The 21360-nt window shown below is 42.9% G+C and overlaps 1 protein-coding gene across 4 annotated transcripts in view; it reads right to left on the bottom strand.

The window, feature by feature from the left end:
• Positions 1-17269, bottom strand: part of FNDC3A (fibronectin type III domain containing 3A) — a 199454-nt gene extending 182185 nt beyond the window's left edge. For 2 of the 4 annotated variants that reach the window (XM_032785400.2, XM_075061585.1), the window contains exon 1: positions 17156-17261. The gene's annotated coding sequence lies outside the window, so the exon portion shown is untranslated. Of the gene's footprint in view, positions 1-4578; positions 4665-6342; positions 6513-17155 lie in introns of all 4 variants that reach the window. The other 2 variants (XM_075061584.1, XM_032785407.1) reach the window with 2 other exon arrangements.
• Positions 17270-21360: the final 4091 nt, after the last annotated feature.

The raw sequence follows: 21360 nt of genomic DNA, 5'->3' as shown, positions 1-21360 counted from the left end.
GACTGGGACCTAGTGTTGCAGCAGTTGCTCTTTGCTTACAGGGCTGTACCACATCCCAGTTTAGGGTTTTCACCATTTGAACCTGTGTATGGCCACGAGGTTAAGGGGCCATTACAGTTGGTGAAGTCTAATATCATCTCTTCCCACTGAACCAGCTTAGCTACTATTTTTGCTGTCATGTCAGCAGCACAGGTCTTCCCAAAGAGATCATGAGATGCTAGCAGTCTGATTGTTCATGGAGTTCCTGTTTTCCTCTTTCTCCACCTAGCTCACAAGTAATTTGCATGTTATCAAGCCATCAGTTTGCGTGGTGGAGCAAGTCCGAAGGATTTAATCCAGTTTATCATTAAATGGGCAAGTTTATTACCCTAAGGTGAACCAGTTGTCTTCCCAGGTCTTATAACACTGAGTTTTTTGGTCACTTCGTATTCTTGTGGCACTACTTGCGCTTCTGGGGATGCACATCTCTGTCAGTTACTCAGCCACCTTGTGAAATATTAAAAGGTCAAACACATGGGTTCTGGATCTCCTTTGTACAGACTGATACCAGAATGTACACTTCCATCTCTGGCTAGCTAGCAGCACGTCCATGACAGTCTTCTATGAGATATGCTAACAATAAAATCAGCTGGATCACAGAAGCAAAAAAACACATTGGTCACTCTTAACATAGCACATAACCAAGCTTCATAATGTGTGCAGTATTATTTGTACAGCTAAATGGCTTCCAGCCTTTGCCTTTAAGACCCTCAACAAATTAGGACCTATCTACCTTACAGACCCTTTCTAATTCCACAACAATTCAAGGTAACAGTACTCAATGGGAATCAAAACTCAAGTTGACAGAGCCTAGATTCAAAGACTTGAGAGAAGGAATCACAGCACTGTCCATGACAGGTCCCCCTCCCCTGGCTGCCCCCCAAACTTTAGAACTGAAGATCAGATGGAGCTCTCACCTAACCATTTTCCTGACACTCTCTTAAAAAGGTGTTAAAAATTACACCTGTGTGTGTACAACACCCAATACAACGCAGCCCTGATTTTGATTGGAGTCTTGGGGCACTACCACTATGATAAATAATAAACTACAAAGAGGGGGAAAACAAATAAAAGGACATAAAAGGAACAACAGAAACCTTCAAAATGAAATCAATGCTAAATAAATGTTTTATTTTGTGCCCAGATAGCATAGTGATGATATTGGAAATGTTGAAGATAGGGGAGTCTCCCAATTTCCTTGTATCAGTAGAGCAGTCATGTACATGCTTCAGCCTGCGTCCTCTTATAACTAGCAGCTCTTGTGAATCAGAAACTCAGAAGGCCTATTCTTCTAATGGGCTTCAGCGGAAAGCTGTGCTGGTGCTCATACTTTCTTCAGTAAGGTTCTTTTGTGGTTAGGCTCCCACAGGAGTTAAGGCAACTCCCCCCCTCAGGCACAATGGAAATTTTTACCATAAAGATAAAAGCTCATCTGTGCAGGAGGGCAAGAGGTTTCTCTGGGGCTGGTCCAAGACTGCAGAATGAACTGATACACCACCACAAACCTCACCATCTTCCACTTCAAGTGTGAGGAACACGTCTTCCATCTAGCCTTCTCTAACACATACAAAACAGCAGGCACATTTAAAAAAACCAAACCAGAACCCTACCTACCAAAACAAAATGAGCATACATAATTTTCCCCCTTCCCAGAGAATGAAAGAGAACGAATCACATGTGACAGATGTTACTCTCTCTGCTTAAAGCACTATTGGAAGGAGTTCACATATTACAGCAGGGATCAGCAACCTTCGGCACACAGCTCACCAGCACATCCCTCGGATGCCCCATTGGCCTGAGACAGTGAACCGCAGCCAGTGGGAGCCATGATCGGCCAAACCTGCGGACATGGCAGGTAAACAAACCGGCCCAGCCAGCCAGGGTGCTTACCCCGGCGAGCTGTGTGCCAGAGGTTGCCCGACCCCTGTATTGCAGCGATGAGGGTGATAACAGAATATACAGAATTAAGCAGTGACACAAGGTCTGTATCTGGGCTACCAGAATTATTAAGCATGCTAAAGAGATTCTTTTTGCATGTTTACACTAGGGCTGTCGAGTGATTAAAAAAATTAATTGTGACTAATTGCACGATTAAAAATATTAATTATGCTGTTAAACAATAATAGAATACCATTTATTTAAATATTTTTGGATGTTTTTCACATTTTCAAATATATTGATTTCTATTACAACACAGAATACAAAGTGTACAGTGCTCACTTTATATTTATTTATTACAAATATTTGCACTGTAAAAAATAATATTTTTAATTCACCTAAGTATTTTAGTGCAATCTCTTTATCACGAAAGTTGAACTTATAAATGTACAATTATGTACAGAAAAATAACTGCATTAAAAAATAAAACAATGTAAAACTTTAGAGCCTACAAGTCCACTCGGTCCTACTTCAGCCAATTGCTCAAACAAGTTTGGTTGCAATTTGCAGGAGATAATGCTGCCCGCTACTTGTTCACAGTGTCACCTAAAAGTGAGAACAGGTGTTTGCATGGCACGGTTGTGGCTGGTGTCACTACATACTTACGTGCCAGATGTGTTAAAGATTCATACCTCCCTTCATGCTTCAATCCTCCTGATGATGGATTCTGCTTGATAACAATCCAAAGCAGAGCAGACCGACGCATGTTCGTTTTCATCATCTGAGTCAGATGCCACCAGCAGAAGGTTGATTTTCTTATTATATAGTTTGGGTTCTGTAGTTTCCGCATCTGAGTGTTACTCTTAAGAATTCTGAAAACGTGTGCCACATCTCGTCCCTCTCAGATTTTGGAAGGCAATTCAGATTCTTAAACCTTTGGTCAAGTGCTGTAGCTATCCTTAGTAATCACACATTGGTACCTTTTTTGCGTTTTGTCAAATCTGCAGTGAAAGTGTTCTTAAAACGAACATATGCCGGGTCATCATCCGAAACTGCTACAACATGAAATATATTGCAGAATCCAGGTAAAACAGAACAGGAGACATACAATTCTCCCCCAAGGAGTTTAGTCACAAATTTAATTAACACTTTTTTTTTTTAAATGAATATCATCAGCATGGATGCATGTCCTCTGGAATGGTGACCGAAGCATGAAGGGGCATATGAATGGTTAGCATATCTGGCATGTAAATACCTTGCAACGCTGACTACAAAAGTGCCACGCGGATGCCTGTTTTCACTTTCAGGTGACATTGTAAATAAGAAGCAGGCAGCAGTATCTCCCATAAATGTAAACAAACTTGTTTGTCTTAGCGATTGGCTGAACAGTAAGTAGGACTGAGTGGACTTGTAGGTGCTAAAGTTTTACATTGTTTTCTTTTCGAGAGCAGTTATGTAACAAAAATACTCCATTTGTAAGATACATTTTTATGATAAAGAGATTGCACTGCAGTACTTGTATGAGGTGAATTGAAAAATACCATTTCTTTTATCAATTTTTACAGTGCAAATATTTGTAATAAAAAACAATGAGTACTGTACACTTTGTATTCTGTGTTGTAATAGAAATCAATATACAGCTCTATCCCGATATAACAAACACAAATTCACATATAACATAGTAAAGCAGTGCTCTGGGGGGGGTGGGGGCAGGGCTGCGCACTCTGGGAATCAAAGCAAGTTCAATATAATACGATTTCACCTATAACGCGGTAAGATTTTTTGGCTCCCGAGGATAGCATTATATCGAGGTCGAGGTGTATTTGAAAATGTAGAAAAACATCCAAAATATTTAATAAATGTCAATTGGTATTCTATTAAACAGTGAAATTAATTGCGATTAATTTTTTTATTGCAATTAATTTTTCCAAGTTAATCGCGTGAGTTAACTGTGATCAATCAACAGCACTAGTTTTCATAAACAAGAACTACAACCCAAAGCTACTTTAGGGGTTTTGTCAGTATTTTTGTTTGTAGTTTCACCAGGTTTCCACACTTAGATTTCAAATCCAGTGACCAGAGCAAAACCCAGTGTCACAGAATTCCATCTTGCTCACAAACTAGTCCTCCTATTACTCTAGAATTTTTTTTAATGTCCTTTGTCCTTTCTAAGATGTTTGTTTCCATTTTAGACAAAGGGTTACTGTTAACTAGACCTGGATGAAAAAATTTAGATGGAACAGCTTTTCATCAGAAAATGCAGTTTCATGAAAACAGAAATGTTTTGTGGGACTGCATCAATTTCAATGAAATTTGACAAACATCTCAAAATGATTTAACATAGAAATAGAGTATTTCATTCCAACTTTCTCATTTTGTTTCATTCTGACTTTTACATTTGTAATATTCACAATGTAAAAATAAAGTATGTAACTACTTAATATTTATAATGTATTTACATTCTATATGTCAACATTATCCAAACAAAATATTTAGACATGATCACTAGATGCTTCAGAATTTAAATATTTAATGATTGACTTTTTATACAAATTTCAAAATGCCAAAATTTCAAGGACAGAAATTCAATTCTCCAACTTGCTCTGTTGTAAATCAATACTGTAAAGATCTCAGCCATAGTTTTCAAATGAGGACACTTACGTAAAGACAATGGTAAAACCTAGAGCCTCCAGAAAGGATCCAATTGACCCATGAGCTGGGTCTGTTCACAGAAATTTTTTGCATGTCTGGAAGGAAAGCAATAGCTGCTGTTGAATAGAGCCAATATGATTGAAGTGAGTTTGAGCCACAGCAAGAGTAGATTCTTCCTGACTAATACAGAGACCCAAACTCTTGCAGAGGTAATAGATTACACCTAAGGAAAATCGTTTTGTGGAAATTAGGCCTTGACAAACCAGTCATCTGAAGAAGGCAAACAAGTACAACACACATGCTTGTGCTTGTTGTATCCACTTACTGTCTCATCCATTACTTGGACTGTAAACTCTCTGGGGCAGGGAACTGTCTTTTTGTTCTTTGCATGCACAGTGCCTACCACAACGGGCCCCAATTTGCTGAATAGGGCTTTTAGGCACTCAGTTGCCTGTGAGAGGGGTCCCTCAAAAGGAATGAGGAAAGAGGTCTTGGAGACACAGAATTGAACAGTGTATCCTTTCTTCACTAATTTACAGTGCCCTCCTATACAATTTCACTACATGCTGCAATAAAAGAAAGATGATCCCAAGTTTGTTTTTTACACCTTTGATTAATAGTTCTTCAAAATACCTATTAGACCTCCTAATTTCCATTTTACATCCCTCCCCTTCCACCCCCCATTACATTAGGTTTCTCTCAAACTCCCCAAGGATTGGAAATTATTATTATTTTTTAGTAAGGAATCTGTTTGGCTCAAAAACATCTTGAAACTTGCCAAGTAATCATTTTTTCTTGCCCTCCTCTTTTGTTTAAGGGTACAAATGAATACATAGTGACTCAATTATATTAGTAAGGGAACTCCATGCGAAGTAATTTCCTCCTTTTTGACAGGCTTCCTCTTTTTAAAAGATTATTTCAAATATTCACTGTCAGAGTGGTAGTTTTTAGTATGATCTTTGTAGTACACATGGAACTACTATATAATTATTAAATAATACTGATCTAATAATTTTATTGATATTGTATATGGGCACAGAAATTTACATTTGTGCTCCCCCAGGCTCTTCCTCCTCCCATCCCGGCTCAAACTCGCTTTTCCCTTCCTCCCTCCGTCCCCAGCTCCAGCAGGCACTTGCTCTTTTACCCACAGCCCCAGGACCAGGAGGAGCTACTCAGTGAGGTAAAGTTACTGTCTAGTTATACTGTTATTAAACTTCCCTGTATGGGTATAAGGGTCTAGCTTATATGAGGCTATTGGGGAAAAACAAGCAGAAAGACAACACAATGAATCTAGATAAGCAACCTCCCACCCAAAAACTTTGAAGGCAATTACAGTTCAGCGGCCTAGCTCCATGCTTCAGCCCAAAGTTACACAGTTGTTTTGCTAGTGCTAACAGATCAAAGGTCTATGAACAGTTAAAGTCATTTAGGGCATGTATATACCACAAATTTTGGTGACACAAACTACAGTAGCATCTAGCTGCTGAAGTTAGTATATCACTCGTGTGCATGCATACTTAGTAGCTTGTGGTGGCACTGGACATATCTATCAGGAATGCTTGTGTTAATGCAAAGTGCAATGCACGGTGGATTGTAATTCCAGTATGCCATGCATTGCCCCACCCCCACAAAAAAGCAATGCCTTTTGGAAAATTTTTGCAATGTATTGTGGGATAGAAATGATTCACCCAAGGATCTCTGGGAGGTAGGGGGTCAAGTTGGCACCACATCCCATAATTTTTGTACTTTTTTTTTTTTAATCCTACAAACCTGTGATACTTTTTGATGTCTACCATCTATAATGGAAGCATGGAGCCTGAAGAGCTATGCATTATTCTCATGATTGTTGTAAATACAGGACACATGATTCTCCTGTATTTGGAGACTCGCAGGAACAACCGCAACAACAGGGGACATGATGATGCCTTTACGGACAGATTCTGAAGGGATAAAACAATTCAAGTTTGCTGGTGGAGTTCACAGAACAGTTGCAGACAGTGAAGTGCTGCTTCTGGGCCTGAGAAACAAGCACTGACTACTGGGATCACATCATAATGCAAGTTTAGGATAACAAGCAGTAGCTGCAGAACTTTTGGATGCAAAAGGCCATATATATATTTCTGGATCTGTGTGCTGAGCTCGCCCCAGGTCTCCATTGCAGGGACAACAAATTGAGCTGCACTGACAACTGAGAAGCAAGGGGCAATCACACCCTGGAAATTTGTAATGCTAGACTGTTACTAGTCAGTAGGAAATCAGTTTGGAATAAGAAAATCCATGGCAGGTGCCATTGTCATGCAACAGTGTTCACCCCTAATCATCTTCTGCTACACAGGACTGAGACCTTTGGCAGCATGCAGGACACACTAGATAGATTTGCAGCAAAGTGGTTCCTGGACTGCAGTGGAGCAATAGATAGATGCTCAGGAGGAGGGATAGCTCAGTGGTTTGAGCACTGGCCTACTAAAACCAAGATTGTGAGCTCAATCCTTGAGGGGGCCATTTAGGGAACTGAGGTAAGATCTATCCTGGGATTGGTCCTGATTTGAGCAGGGGGTTGGGCTAGATGACCTCCTGAGGGTCCTTTCCAACCTTGATATTCTATGGCATGCACATCCCCATTTTGGCACTAGTCCACTTTGCCACAGAGTACATCAACAGAAAGGGTTACTTACGCAAACATTAGAAGATCATTGGAGACACTTCACTGATGTCAGGGAAGGTGCATGTCATCTTTATGAACACAATTGTTCAGAAAGCTGCAAGCAGGGCCATTCCTTCCTCACTGGTAGATTAGCACTGACTATACCGAAATGCCAATAGTGATTCTGGGGGATCCAGCCTACCTTTTGCTCTCCTAGCTCGTGAAACCATACACTCATTACCACCAAAGATTCTACCACCAGTTCAACAGGTACAGAATGACTGCTGAATATGCTTTTGGTAGATTGAAGAGACGCTGATAGTGTTTACTGACTAGATTGAATTTCAGTTAAAACAATATCCCAGTGGTTATAGCTGCATGTTGTGTCCTGCATAATTTCTGAGGCAAATGGGGGAAAGCTACCACCATGGTGGAGGTAGAACATCTGTCTGCTGACTCTGAACAGTCAGACACAGGGCTATTACAAGAGCTCAGTGTGAAACTATGCAGTTAAAGAAGCCTTTAAAAGAGCATTTTAACAGGCTGTGGCAGATAGTTCTCTAGGCCTAAAGCTTTAGTTCCTAACAGCACCTACGCGGTGCTTGATGTACTTTTATTAATATGACTGGGTGTTTTCTTGAACCTATGAGTTATCTGGTGCTCTACATTTACAATGTACTGGATGCTTTGGGTACCCCTATGCACTGTATAATGTGTTGTGAACTAATAAACAATCTTATTTTAAAAAAACCAAATTTATTGAGTGGCAAAAACAGTACAGAAAAACAATGGAAAAAACAGGCAATGCTATACAAACTGTAAATATAAATTAACAGAATGGCACTTTGAAATTAGAATGGTAGAAAAAAATTTGTCGATTTCAGTGCACAGAGTCCATTGTGGCTACATGTATACCGTTCTTTGCTGTTCCCTGACATGGAGTGGTAGAGGTACAGATGCAACCTGTGATGTCATGTGGAATGCTGGGCTATGTAGGGAGCCACTACCATGGAGTTCTCTAAGGACTGCAAAAAGTGAAGAGTCAAACATATGGACCTGTACATCAACCAAGGTCTGCAGCATTTGTGTTTGCTGCCTAAGAAGCCCTATTATGTGTTGGTGCATCGCCTTCTCAGTTTCTTGGGCCTTTCTCCTGTCCCTTCTCAATGCTCTCTGCTGTGACTGCCCTCCAGGCCCTCTGCTTGCAGTCCAATGCAGCACTGTCTTGCAGGATTTCACTAAGCGTGTCCTTCCTACTCCTACTTTCCCCTCACAGGGACAGGTGTTCTGCAGATGTGGAAGGGGAACTCTCCAAGACCGCAATGGTAGCAGCTGCTGATAGAGACAGACATCATTAGATTTACAGTGACAACAGAAAAGGAAGGGTAAGTTTCAAGACTATCTCCCTTATTCCAAAATTAAAAAAACAAAACAAAACAAAACTTTTTAATAAGATTGTTTATTGTACAACCGGAAAGGACCTCATAAGGTCATTTAGTCCAGTTCTCTGCACTCATGGCAGGACTAAGTATTATCTAGCCCATTTCTGACAGGTGTTGGTCTAACATGCTCTTAAAAATCCCCAATGATTGAGATTCCACAATCTCCCTAGGCAAATTATTCCAGTCCTTAACCACTTTGACAGTTAAGAAGTTTTTCCTAATATTCAACCTAAACTGCCCTTGCTGCAATTTAACACCTTTGCTTCTTGTCCTATCCTCAGAGGTTAACAAGAACAATTTTTCTGACTCCTTATAGTAACAACCTCTTATGTTCTTGAAAGCTGTTATGTTCCCTCTCAGTCTTCTCTTCTCCAGACTAAACAAACCCACTTTCCCACCACCCCCAATCTTCCCTCAGAGGTCATGTTCTCTAGACTTTTTGTTGCTCTTCCCTGGACTTTCAAGCTGTGCTCCAGCTCCAGGCAAAACCTGCAGCTCCACTGCTCCGGAGCCGCTCTGCACTCCAGCTCCGGGCTCCGCTCCAAAGTCCTGCTTTCTCCCATTTGTCCACATCTTTCCTGAAATGTGGTGCCTAGAACTGGACACATGCCTCAACTGGTGTACTAAGCAGCGCGGAGTAGAGCAGAAGACTAACTTCTCCTATATTGCTTATAACACTCCTGCTAATAGATCTCAGAATGATGTTTGCTTTTTTTTGCAAAAAGTATTACACTGTTGACTCATGTTTAGCTTGTGACCTACTATGACTCCCAGATTCCTCTCTGCAGTACTCCTTTCTAGGCAGTCATTTCCCATTTTGTATGCGTGCAACTGACTGTTCCTTCCTAAGTGGAGTACTTTGGATACATCCACTATTGATACGCTGCTTTTGGTGCCATGTAGAAACACTCGCCCTCCAACCGCAGTTCTACAATCACAGTGAATACGGACTGCCAGAGGCAGGGGAGAAAAGGAATGTTGGTCGTACAAAACAGAATTTCAGCCCCTAATCCAAAGGTGCTGGAACTAGGGGTGCTGCAGCACCCACTGGATTGAAGTGGTTTCCCTTATACACAGGGTTTACAGTTTGGATCAACGATTCTCAGCACCCACACTACAAAAATTGTTCGAGCACCCCTGCCCTAATCCATGGGTCCAGGTATAGGGCAACTGTACTGAATATTTACACAATTTTTCCCCACTAGTGGTTGTGATTCTAGCTGATTTCACTCCTGAGAGTAACACAGGCACAGAGAGCTCAGCGTCTTCTGGCACCCCAAACCAACCCAGACCTGTATGCCACTAGCCAGTTTAGTGTAATATTGCCAGCTAAACTCACTGCAAACTGGTGTGGGAAAATTTCCTTCCACAGAGGAAGAATTAAAGGACAGTCATCCCTAGAAGCCTCCGGGAAAGGACTGTGGAGTATCTCCCTGAAAGTTTCATTGAGATCTCTCAAGAGGATACAAGATACAGCCCTATGTACATAAACTGCTCTGCATGCCCTACCCACCACCTAATCCAACAGGGAAATGAAAAGCAGGTACCAAATCTACCTTTGTTTGTTGAACCACTACATCTTCTTGTATAAGAGAAACAATGAAAATTCAATACTTGGTCATGATACCTTGGGGATGGTGGGGGGAAATCTGTAAATTTCAACACCGTAAGGAAAAATTTATGCACCCACTTACCTAAAGTCCCTTCCCCTTCATCTGGTTCATCCATGCTCAGATGGCAGGACTGACTAGACTGTGTGGGAGTCCTGAACAAGTTCTGGATCACAGCATGTCTAGATTCCCCCTCTCCACCCGGCATCTCCTTCTTCTCCTTGCTATTCACAGCAGAAATCTCGGTCTCGGGCTCCTCCAAGGTATTCATGCTGATTTGTGGGGTGCTGGTGGAGTCTCTGCCAAGTATGGCATGCAGGTTATAGTAAAGGCGGCAGTTGCGCAGTTCAGACTAGATCGACTGTTGGCTTCCTGGCCTTGCGATACACGTGCTGCATTTCCTTTGCTTTCACGTGGCACTGCTCCTGAGCCGTCATACCCCTTTGTCTGCCTCCCCCATGCAATCTTTTTGTAGATGTCCAAATTTCTATGGCTGCCTACATCGCACAGCCTCTTCTCACAAGCCCAGGAGATCCAACACTATGTCTACTCCAGGCAGGAGTTCATCTAGTACATGGAGCTCGCATTGTCACTTGCACACAACAAGAGAGTTGCTATTGTCCAAGGTGTGCTTGTTAGGAAGAGACATTTCAAAAACACACAGGGGAAGGGGTTAAGAGGGAAGAAGAGTGGCTTTTGGTCTCTGACCTCTCGGAAGCGGAGTCTACAATTGTGACCAGAACAATCACTGTATCAGGGAATGTGGCTTTGTGGTACAACTGCTGGAGGACCGTTAGGCTCAAGACAGATCATACAGCATCTCTATTTGACCTGCATCAACTTCAGAAAGCCAAACATGGCTCTACACCAGGGGTCGGCAACCTCTGGCACACGACTCGCCAGGATAAGCCCCCTGGCGGGTCGGGCCAGTTTGTTTGTTTACCTGCCGCGTTCGCAGATTCAACCGATTGTGCCTCCCACTGGCCGCAGTTCGCCGCTCCAGGCCAATGGGGGCGGCAGGAAGCGGCATGGTGAGGGGTGTGGTGGACATGGCTTCCTGCCGCCCCCACTGGCCTGGAGCTGTGAACCATGGCCAGTGGGAGCTGCAATCAGCCAAATCTGTGGAGGCAGCAGGTAAACAAACTGGCCTGGCCCACCAGGGTTCTTACCCTAGCGAGCCGCATGGCGGAGGTTGCCAACCCCTGCTCTACACCATTCAAGGAAGTAGTTTTATTGCATTGCCATAATGAGACACTTATGTCAATGGGAGAGATTTGCAAGGCAACTTACATAAACCCAAATCTGTAGCGTAGACCAGGCCTTAGTCTCTGGGATTGGGAGGAGGGGGAGGGCTGATCAAGAAGACTGGACAGCTTTTAAATGACACCCACCCAGGTGTGAATTGTCTTGTGAGTCAAAGAAACAGATTTCATTGCCCACACACAGTTTGTCACAGAATCATAGGACTGGGAGGGACATCTTTAAATCTTGAGGTCATCTAGTCCAGTCCCCTGCACTCATGGCAGGACTAAGTATGGGTTCACGCTTCATTTTGTAGCACATAGTGAAATTGCTAACTATAAATAGTGACAAAAGATTACACTATCCAGTTCTGTCTCTCCTGGCCCTCTTTCACCATTCCTTTTCAGGAATCCCTCCCACAAGCAACTAAGAGAAAGTTCTCTAAGAACTCAGAATAGTAGAAGGCATCCTGCTAGTATTATAGGTATATTTTTTATTCATTGTGTTACACTTGACTAAGATGAGGATAAGAGGAAAATATAGTATTCCATGGCATGGTCCTCACCATTGAAATTCTCGTTAGATTTTTATGGAATCTTTTAGGTTCCATATTACTCTTGCATCTTTTGCCTTCCTCTGCAGCATGAGGCACAGGTCACTATCAGGTTTAAAGTAGCGTAAAATGGTGGATTCTTTGTAACTTGAAGTCTTTAAATCATGATTTGAGGACATCGGTAACTGAGGCAGAGGTTAGGAGTCTATTTCAGGAAGGGGTATGTGAGGTTCTGTGGCTTGCGGTGTGCAGGGGGTCAGACTAGATAATCACAATAGTCCCTTCTGACCTTAAAGTCTATGAGTCTACATAGTTACAGACAGATATTACAGCATATCACTGACAAACATTATGAAAAGATAGAGGAAGGAGAGTTATTGCCAAAGTCCTCTTTCCATCATTAGGCATTCTAGTGCACTTATTGTTTATCTTCTTATAGTGGTATGACAAAAACTGTAAATGTCTGTAATGTGCCTACTTGTATTTGTCTTCTTAACCTGAAAGAGCTCTCTCTGTCCCCCAGTATTAATCCACATCTGCCGCCCAGGCAGCAAAAAAACCAAACCTAATCTGGTTATTCCCTGCTTTGCTGTGAAAAGATGAAGCTACCTCCTGATAAACTGTAGAGAATAGGTAACTTTTCAGTACAAAAATTTAAAGTGTATTGAAAAACTGAAGTTGGGACTCATAAGATTTACTTTAATATCAATCTAATATCAAACTAGTGATACAGTAGTTAGTATACTAGATTAGGAAGACGACAAAACAAGGCCTCGCAACAGCCATTCTCAACACACAAGATTGTGCTACACAGAACTCCTGGCTTTGCTTACTGAAGACAGTGAATAGTGTACTTTGAGCAGTACACTATTCGGTGGATTCTGGTATTTACTTTCAGAAAGGAGAACTAGGGAAAAATGAGGAGGTTAGTTAAACAGAAATTAAAAGGTACAGTGACTAGAGTGAAATCCCTGCAAGCTGCATGGACACTTTTCTAAGACACCATAATAGAGGCCCAACCTAAATGTATACCCCAAATTAAAAAACCACAGTAAAAGAACTAAAAAAGAGCCACTGTGGCTTAACAACCATGTAAAAGAAGCAGTGAGAGATAAAAAGGCATCTTTTAAAAAGTGGAAGTCAAATCCTAGTGAGGTAAATAGAAAGCACATAGAAACTCTGTCAAATTAAGTTGTTACAAAATCTAAGTCAAAAAAGGATTTGAAAATCAGCTAGCCAAAAACCAAAGACTTAATAACAAAATGTTTTAAGTAATCAGAAACAGAAGCCTGCTAAACAACCAGTGGGCCCCTGGACAATGAATAGCAGAAGACACGTAAAGTCATTGCAGAGAAACTAAAATCTATGAATTCTTGCTCATCATCATGGCCTGAGGATTTAGAATTCCCAAACCTGAGTCGTCTTTTAGGTGACAAAGTCGAGGAATTGTCACAGATTAGATGTGTCACATAGAGGAGGTTGGAATATGATTAAACTTTAACCTATTAACAAGTCACTGGGACCAGATGGCATCCACCCAATGAGTTCTGAAAGAACTCAAATGTGAAATCTGCCAAACTATTGTAACTTGTCCTTTAAATCAAGTTCCTGCTTACTCAATGACTGGAAGATATGCTAATGAATGCATATTCCAAAAAGGCCTAGAGTTTTGCAAGCACTACAGTAAGTCTTAATCGTCAAGTACCAGGAAAAATTAGTTGAAAAATAAAGGAATTAAAATGTCAACACATGAGATGTAAATTTGGCAAAAATTACACATGATGTTCTGTATAAGGGAATCATGTACTTACTAATCTAGTAGAGTTCTTGAAGGTGGTCAACAACAGAGGAAGGGGATCCAGTGGAATAGTTTACTTATATTCCAGAAAGCTTACACAAGTCCCTCATCAAGGCTTCTTACTCAAAATTAATGTTGTTCATGGATAGGGGAGAAGAGATCCTTTCATTGGACTGAGACTTGGTTAAAAACAGGGAACAAAGGGGAGAATAATGCTAAATTCAGAATAAGGAGTAACTAGGTGTTCCCCAAGTCAGTCCTAGACTAATCTACAATGTATTCAAAGATCTGGAAAGGGGTAAACAGTGATGGCAAAGTTTTAGTATGATACTAAACTGCTCAAGATAGGTTAAGACCAAAGCAGACTGTGAAGAACTGCAAAAAGATCTCACAAACAAGTGATTGGCAACTCAAATGGCAAATAATAATGTGATAAGTAAATGCACATTGGAAAAAATAACCCCAACTATACATACAATATATGGGGGCTAATTAGCTATTAACAAGGATAAGAGATCTTGGAGTCATCATGGATAATTCTCTTAAGACATCCACGCAGTGTGCAGCAGCAGTCAAAAAGCAAAACAGTTTAGAATCATTAAAAAAGGGATGAGATAAAGACGAACATAATATTGACCTTATAAAATCCATGGTACGCTCCACATCTTGATACTGCGTGCAGCTAGGTCTCCTCATTGCAAAAAAGATATTACTGGCATTAGAAAAGTTCAGAGAAGGCAACTAAAAATGATCAGGTTTTCCACGGTCCCATATGAGGAAGAGATTAAAGTAGGCTAGACTTTTCAGCTGAAAAAGAGAACTAAGGAGATATGACTATAAATATAAAAACATGATTATTGGAAAAGGAATAAATGGAAAAAGTTATTTACTTGTTCCCATAATATAAGAACTAGGGGCCACCAAAGGAAATTAATGGGGCAGCAGGTTTAACACAAACAAAAGGAAGTAGTTCTTCACACAGCGTACAGTCAACCTGTGGAACTTCTTGCCCCAGGAGGTCGTGAAGTCCTATAGTCGTAGGACTATAACAGGGTTTAAAAGAGAACTAGATAAATTCATGGACGTTGAGTCCATTAATGGCTATTAACCAGGATGGGTAAGGAATGGTGTCCCTAGCCTCTGTTTGTCAGAGGGTGGAGGTGGATGGCAGGAGAGAGATCACTTGATCATTGCCTGTTAGGTTCACTCCCTCTGGGGCATCTGGCATTGGCCACTGTCAGTTGACAGGATACTGGGCTGGATGGACCTTTGATCTTACCCCGTATGACCATTCTTATGATCTTCTGGGTCTTCTCAACTAGCATATTTATATCCAGGTAGCTTCTGGCATTCCATGAGCCTGTTCAAATTTGTATACAATACTCCACTACCCAACGATCACAACCTGATCCCTATTCTGGGATTCAGAGGACCTGGGTTTTATTCCCAGCTCTGCCACTTGCCTGCTGGGTGAACTTGAGTAAGTCACTTCACTTTTCTGTGCCTCTGTTTCCCCACCTGCAAGATGGGGATAACGAAACCCACTTCCTTTGTAAATCATTTTGAGATCTACTGATGAAAAGTGAAGCAGAAGAGCTAAATATCACTATTCCACTACTAGGAGCACATTAGCCACTTAGATCTCCAGACCAAACCCTTTAGCCTTTCCCCAAGTCCGAGTTCTTAGGTATTTAGGCATCTAAATACCTTTCAAAAGCTGGCTCTTGGAGCTTAAGCAATGAACAATTTGATTACCTAGCACAGAGTTTCAGAGTAATAGTTTGGACACTGCCCACTCAGCTGCCTACCACATACACACACCCTCAACACAGAACTATGACAGACTCTACCTTCAATCAAGGACCAAGTTTTTTTTTTTTAGACACCCCTAATATGAATATGCATGTACATATATATACATTCATATATAATGACCAAATCTTGCAAATATTTATGCAAATAATTAACTTCATATAAGCAGGTAACCTCGGGGAAGTCCTGGCTCCAATGAGTGTACTCCTATGTGCAGAGCTAGCTATATATGCCTAGGTCTTTGCAGGGCTGTGACTTGTATTAGAGCAGTTGACAGTATTTGAGATCACGTATTTTTAAGAAGCGATTTTAAAACATCGTACTAGATTTAAACAGATAATTAAAAAAAACCGAGTACCCATAAGTTCTACAAATAAAAAGGCCAGTATTTTTGAAACTTGCAAAAGAAGTTACTTTTTGAACTGAGACATTGTATGCCAAGTGGTAGTCTACAGTGAAATTTTACAGTCTGGTCAGAAACCACCTTGAAAAACAAGATTTAAAATTAAGTCACTAACATGTCCATAAAACATTGTCCACAAAGCATTGGGGTTTTTTAGGTTGTGAACAATAAGTTGTTTTCATTTTTGTTTATTTACCTAGTACCTACAACAAAAATAGGCTCATCAGTTTCACTTTTACTGCAAGTTAGTTTCACTTTCTGATTGCCAGGAAGCACATCATGTTTTTGTTTGCATTCCACACCCTATTGTGTACGTGTTTGGGTTTTTTTGGTTTTGGTTTCGGATTTTAAAAATTTAAAGAACCAGGAAAATATTTCCATTCATATTACCGATTTATTTATCTATTTTAAGAATTTGGAGTGTAAGTCTAGCTGGAAACATCTCTTTAAATCGTAACTACACTGGCAGGTTTCACACTATTTCCAATAGGAAACCAAACGATCATTATCAACTCTCATGGTCTGTGAAGCCAAGTTATGAGAGCGCACTTTCTAATTTGCAGGGGAATACAGCATCTTCAGGAACAGGTACCGCAGCCTGCCCCCTGATTCCCGAGCCCACCACCTGTACTGGTAACGCTTCACCTACGCCCCCCCCCCCGCAACCCGATGCACCCACCCCTTTCACTGCCTAACTTTCACCAAGAGACTTTTCCACTGACAACGGACTTTACATCCCGCGAGCGACACACGCAGCAGCAGCCGCCCCGCGCTCTGCCCTGACCCGCGCCTCTGCACACGGACGTTTCACCCGAAGAAGCCCAGCGTGTCGCTGAGCCCCAGAGCCAGGGGGACAAGGTTGACGCCGAGGGCTTTGCAGCCCGAACAGCCAAGTCCCAGACCCGGAGCCAGGCAGGACGGACAAGCCAGTCTCGGGGGGCGGGGTACGAGCTAAGGGAGCTGAAATCCGGCTCCCCAAAGCCGCCCAGCCGGGAGGGTGTTAACCTGCCCGGCCGCCCCGCGAGTGCAGGCAGAGGCGCCCCCCGTTGCGGGGAGGGGGAGGGAACGGACCTACTCACCGCCAGGGCTCCGCAGCTAACGGTTCGGCGCCCCTCACCGGCAGCAGCCGCGGGCAGGGAGCTCCCAATGGCGCAGCTGGAGCAGGGGCGGGGCGGCACCAGCGGCTTTCCCCACCTCTCCCCGCCCCCTCAGCTACCTGCGCTGCGCCTGGACCTGTCCCAGCAGCGCATCGCTGCCCTGCCCCGCCCCGCCCCGCCTCGCTCGCGGGAGCGCGGCCGCCACCCTCAGTAAGGGGAGGAGGAGACGCTCACTCAGGAGAGACTCGGTTCCAACACGCACTGCGCCTGCGCTGCGGGAGGGGGTGTTTGTCAGCAGAGATGAACAGGGTGGGAAAGGGGGCGGGGCGGAGGCAGGGCATAGAAAGCCCCGCCCCTCTAGTCCCTGCTGCTCAGGGCGTGGGTGGCTGGGTGACCAAGCAGGGGTGATGCACCAGTAGCCTCTCACTCAGCTCCTCCCTGGAAGGGGAGGACAAATAACCTGTTGGTGTCTCTCACTGGCCTCTTTAGTATTCATGGTAAAAGTCATGAGAGGCCTACTTCAGCCTTCTCACACCACCCACTATCTCATCCCTGGAATATCAGGAGAGGGCTAGGGCTCATGTTACTTTGAGCACACTGATGGCTTTCTATGGCGCTCAGAAGCAAGCAGCGGGCACATGCTTATTACAGGTAGCAATACTCTAGCACTGCTGCCCTTCCTTCTCCCCAGCCACAGTAACTAACAGCTGACACTTCAGGAAAAGGAGTAAAGTTATGCATCTCCAGTTATTCAGTAGTGCATATGAGGAAAGGAGGTGCTATCCTTTCTTAATACCCCCAGTTTTAAAGTGGCAGCTGAATCATGAGCTATGATTATCCCTTGCTTAACGTTTATCATTTTAGACATTATTATGGGTCAACCGTAACCAGCTACAGTATTTGACTTAGGGCAAGTCTACACTACAAAATAAAGTCTACCTAAGTTATGTCAACATATGGTCACTGCCGTAATTAAATCACTTCTGCATGTCCAAACTACACTCCTTGTTTAGGTGGTGCATGTCCTCTACTACCACCGTTTGCACTGATGCAGAGAGCAATGCACCGTGGGTAGCTATCCCACAATGCAACTTGCCACCATCTAGCGCAGGGTGTTTTGAGAACATAAGAACAGCCATACTGTGTCAGACCAATGGTCCATCTAGCCCAGTATCCTGTCTTCCAGCCCAGTATCCTGTCTGCCGACAGTGACCAATGCCAGGTGCCCCAGAGGGAAGGAACAGAACAGGTAATCATCAAGTGATCCATCTCCTGTCGCCCATTCCCAGCTTCTGGCAAACAGAGGCTAGCGACATCATCCCTGTCCATCATGTCTAATAGCCATTGAGGGGCCTGTCCTCCAGGAATTTATCTAGTTCTTTTTTGAACCTTGTTATTGTCTTGGCCTTCACATCCTCTGGCAAAGAGTTCCACAGTTTGACTGTGCATTGTGCGAAGAAATACTTTCTTTTGTTTGTTTTAAACCCGTTGCTATGAATTTCATCTGGTGACCCCTAGTTCTTGTGTTATGAGAAGCGGTAAATAAGGAGAAAAGGTTTGCAATGCTTCCTGGGGGCAAATGAGTTATGCAGAGGTGACTAGGAACATGATTTCAACATCCCATGATGCAGTTTTCTCCATTCCATAATTTTATCAGAATCCCATAATTTTTCATGCCTCTTTTCAAATGTCTTGCAAATCTGTGCGTCCACTATCCATGAAGAGCATGGATTCTGCACAGCTCTGCACTATTGTGATAAGCATTGAAAGCACGGGGCGCCTGATCTTGCAGTATTTGTGGACCCGTCAGAGGAGCCTCATGAAGCGTGACAATTCCTTGGAGGCTAGCTTGCTGTGGGACATAGAAAGAAACAATCCAAGGTTGTTGTTAGTATTCACAGAGCAGCTATAGATGGTGGAGCATTGGTTCTAGGCCCGAAAAACAAGCACTGACTGGTAGGATTACATTGCTATGCAGGTATGGGATGACAAGCAGTGGCTGCAGAACTTTTGGATGAGCAAGTCTACATTCCTGGGTGTGTGTGAGGAGCTTGCCCCATCCTTCCAGTGCAGTAACACCAAAATGAGAGCTGGACCGACAGTGGAGAAGCGAGTGACGATCGCTGTGTGGGAGCTTGCAATGCCAGATTGCTCCTGATCAGTCAGGAATCAATTTGGAGTCAGGAAATCTACTGTGGGGGTTGCTGTGATGCAAGTGTGCAGGGCCATTAATCACATCCTGCTATGAAGGACTGTGATGCTGAGCAATGTACAGGACATTGTGGATAGTTTTGCAGCAATGGGGTTCCCAAACTGCAGTGGGGTGATAGATGGCACTCATATCCCTATTTTGGCATCAGACCGCTTTGCACAGAGTACATCAACAGAAAGAGCTACTTTTCCATGGTATTGCAAGCGCTGGTGGATTACTGGGGATGTTTTACTGACATCAACGTGGGATGATCAGGAAAGGTGCATGATGTGTGCCTCATTAAGAACACAGGCCCATTCAGAAAGTTGCAAGTAGGGACTTTCTTTCCAGACCACTGGGGATGTTGAAAGGCCAATAGTGATCCTGCGAGACCTAACCTACTTCCGTGGCTCATGAAGCTGTACACCGGCCACCTCAACAGCAGCAAGGAGCACTTCAACTACAGGCTCTGCAGGTGCAGAATGACAACTGAATGTGCCTTTGACCATTTGAAAGTCTGGTGCGCTGTCTACTCATGAGATTAGATCTTATGAAAAAAATATTCCAATGGTTATAGCTGCCTGCTCTGTGCTTCATAATACCTGTGAAGCAAAGGGGAAAAAGTTTCTGCCAGGATGGAGGGTAGAGATGCAACAGCTGGCTGCTGATTTTGAGCAACCAACTACTAGGGCTATAAGAAGAGCTCAACGGACAGCTAAATTGTTCGGGGAGGTTTTGAAAGACCATTTTAATAGTGAGCCACAGTAATGTGTGTTTCTGTAGGGTGCTCTGCCTGGCATGGGTTTATTTGCACACAGTATGAACCTTGTAATGAGGTCTGTGTGTGCAGTAATATAATATTGCAAATACACCAATTGCTATTATGTCTGAATGATGTCAGCTCCAGCCGGCATATGTTGTAAAGTAATACAGAGGTATTAAGTTTCCATAAATAGACTTTTATTCCAAAATCAGCCAAACAGACATTTATAACTAAATGAAACTTTATAAATACAGGGGAAAGAACCTTAGAAGGGGAAATAACAGTGATTTCCATTTCACAAACAGATACACCAACTATGTCTCTCACAGATCAGTGTATGTGTGGCTGTGATGGTCTGTACTCTCCCCTGTGGTAAAGTGGTAGAGTAGTGCAACAACTTGACCCCATGTGGAATGAGGAGGTCCTGAATGCAGTTCTCTATGGACTGCAGAAGGAGGCAAGCATGGATCTGTTGAACCTGAAGGTCAACAAGAGTTTTCAGCATGTCTGCTGCTTGAGAAGTGCTAGCATCTCCTGCTGCACATCTCTCTCTTTTTCCTGTGGTTTTCTCCTCTCCACTCTATTGCTGTCCCTTCTGTCCACAAGGGTGATCCTTCAAGCCCTCTGCTTAGTATCTATTCTGAGTGTATTCACAAGATAAATGGAAACTTGATATATGGAACTCACTCCCCTTGATCCTTACAAGTTGCAAGCACTATTCATTCTAACTTGTCCTTGGGATTCATAGAGCGTGACAGCAGTCCTAGCCATGGTAGTTTGGCTTGGGGAGTTTGAGGGGATGAGTTGCGACAATAAAGGGACTGCAAGGATAAGGTCTTTTCCTGTAGCCATGTTGTAAGGCCTTGTCTGCCATTAGCTAAGAAGCTGGAAGTCACATAGAATCATAGAATATCAGGGTTGGAAGGGACCTCAAGTCCAACCCTCTGCTCAAAGCAGGACCAATCCCCAGACAGATTTTTGCCCCAGGTCCATAAATGGCCCCCTCAAGGATTGAGCTCACAACCCTGGGTTTAAGCAGACCAATGCTCAAACTACTGAGCTATCCCTCCCCTCTAAATTACATTAAAACAATGTAATAGTAGGCAGTTAAGAAGGAGATTCTGTCCTAATAGCACCCACTATCACCAGATAAATAAACAGATGTTAAGATGGTTAAAGAAAACTTAGTTGACAGCATTATGTCTGGCAAGAAATCACTTATCAATAGCTGTG

This window comes from Chelonoidis abingdonii, chromosome 1, assembly GCF_003597395.2.
Source record: "Chelonoidis abingdonii isolate Lonesome George chromosome 1, CheloAbing_2.0, whole genome shotgun sequence".
NCBI lineage: Eukaryota > Metazoa > Chordata > Testudines > Testudinidae > Chelonoidis > Chelonoidis abingdonii.
Note: the sequence above shows the minus strand (reverse complement) of the source record. Positions and strands in the feature narration are given on the sequence as shown.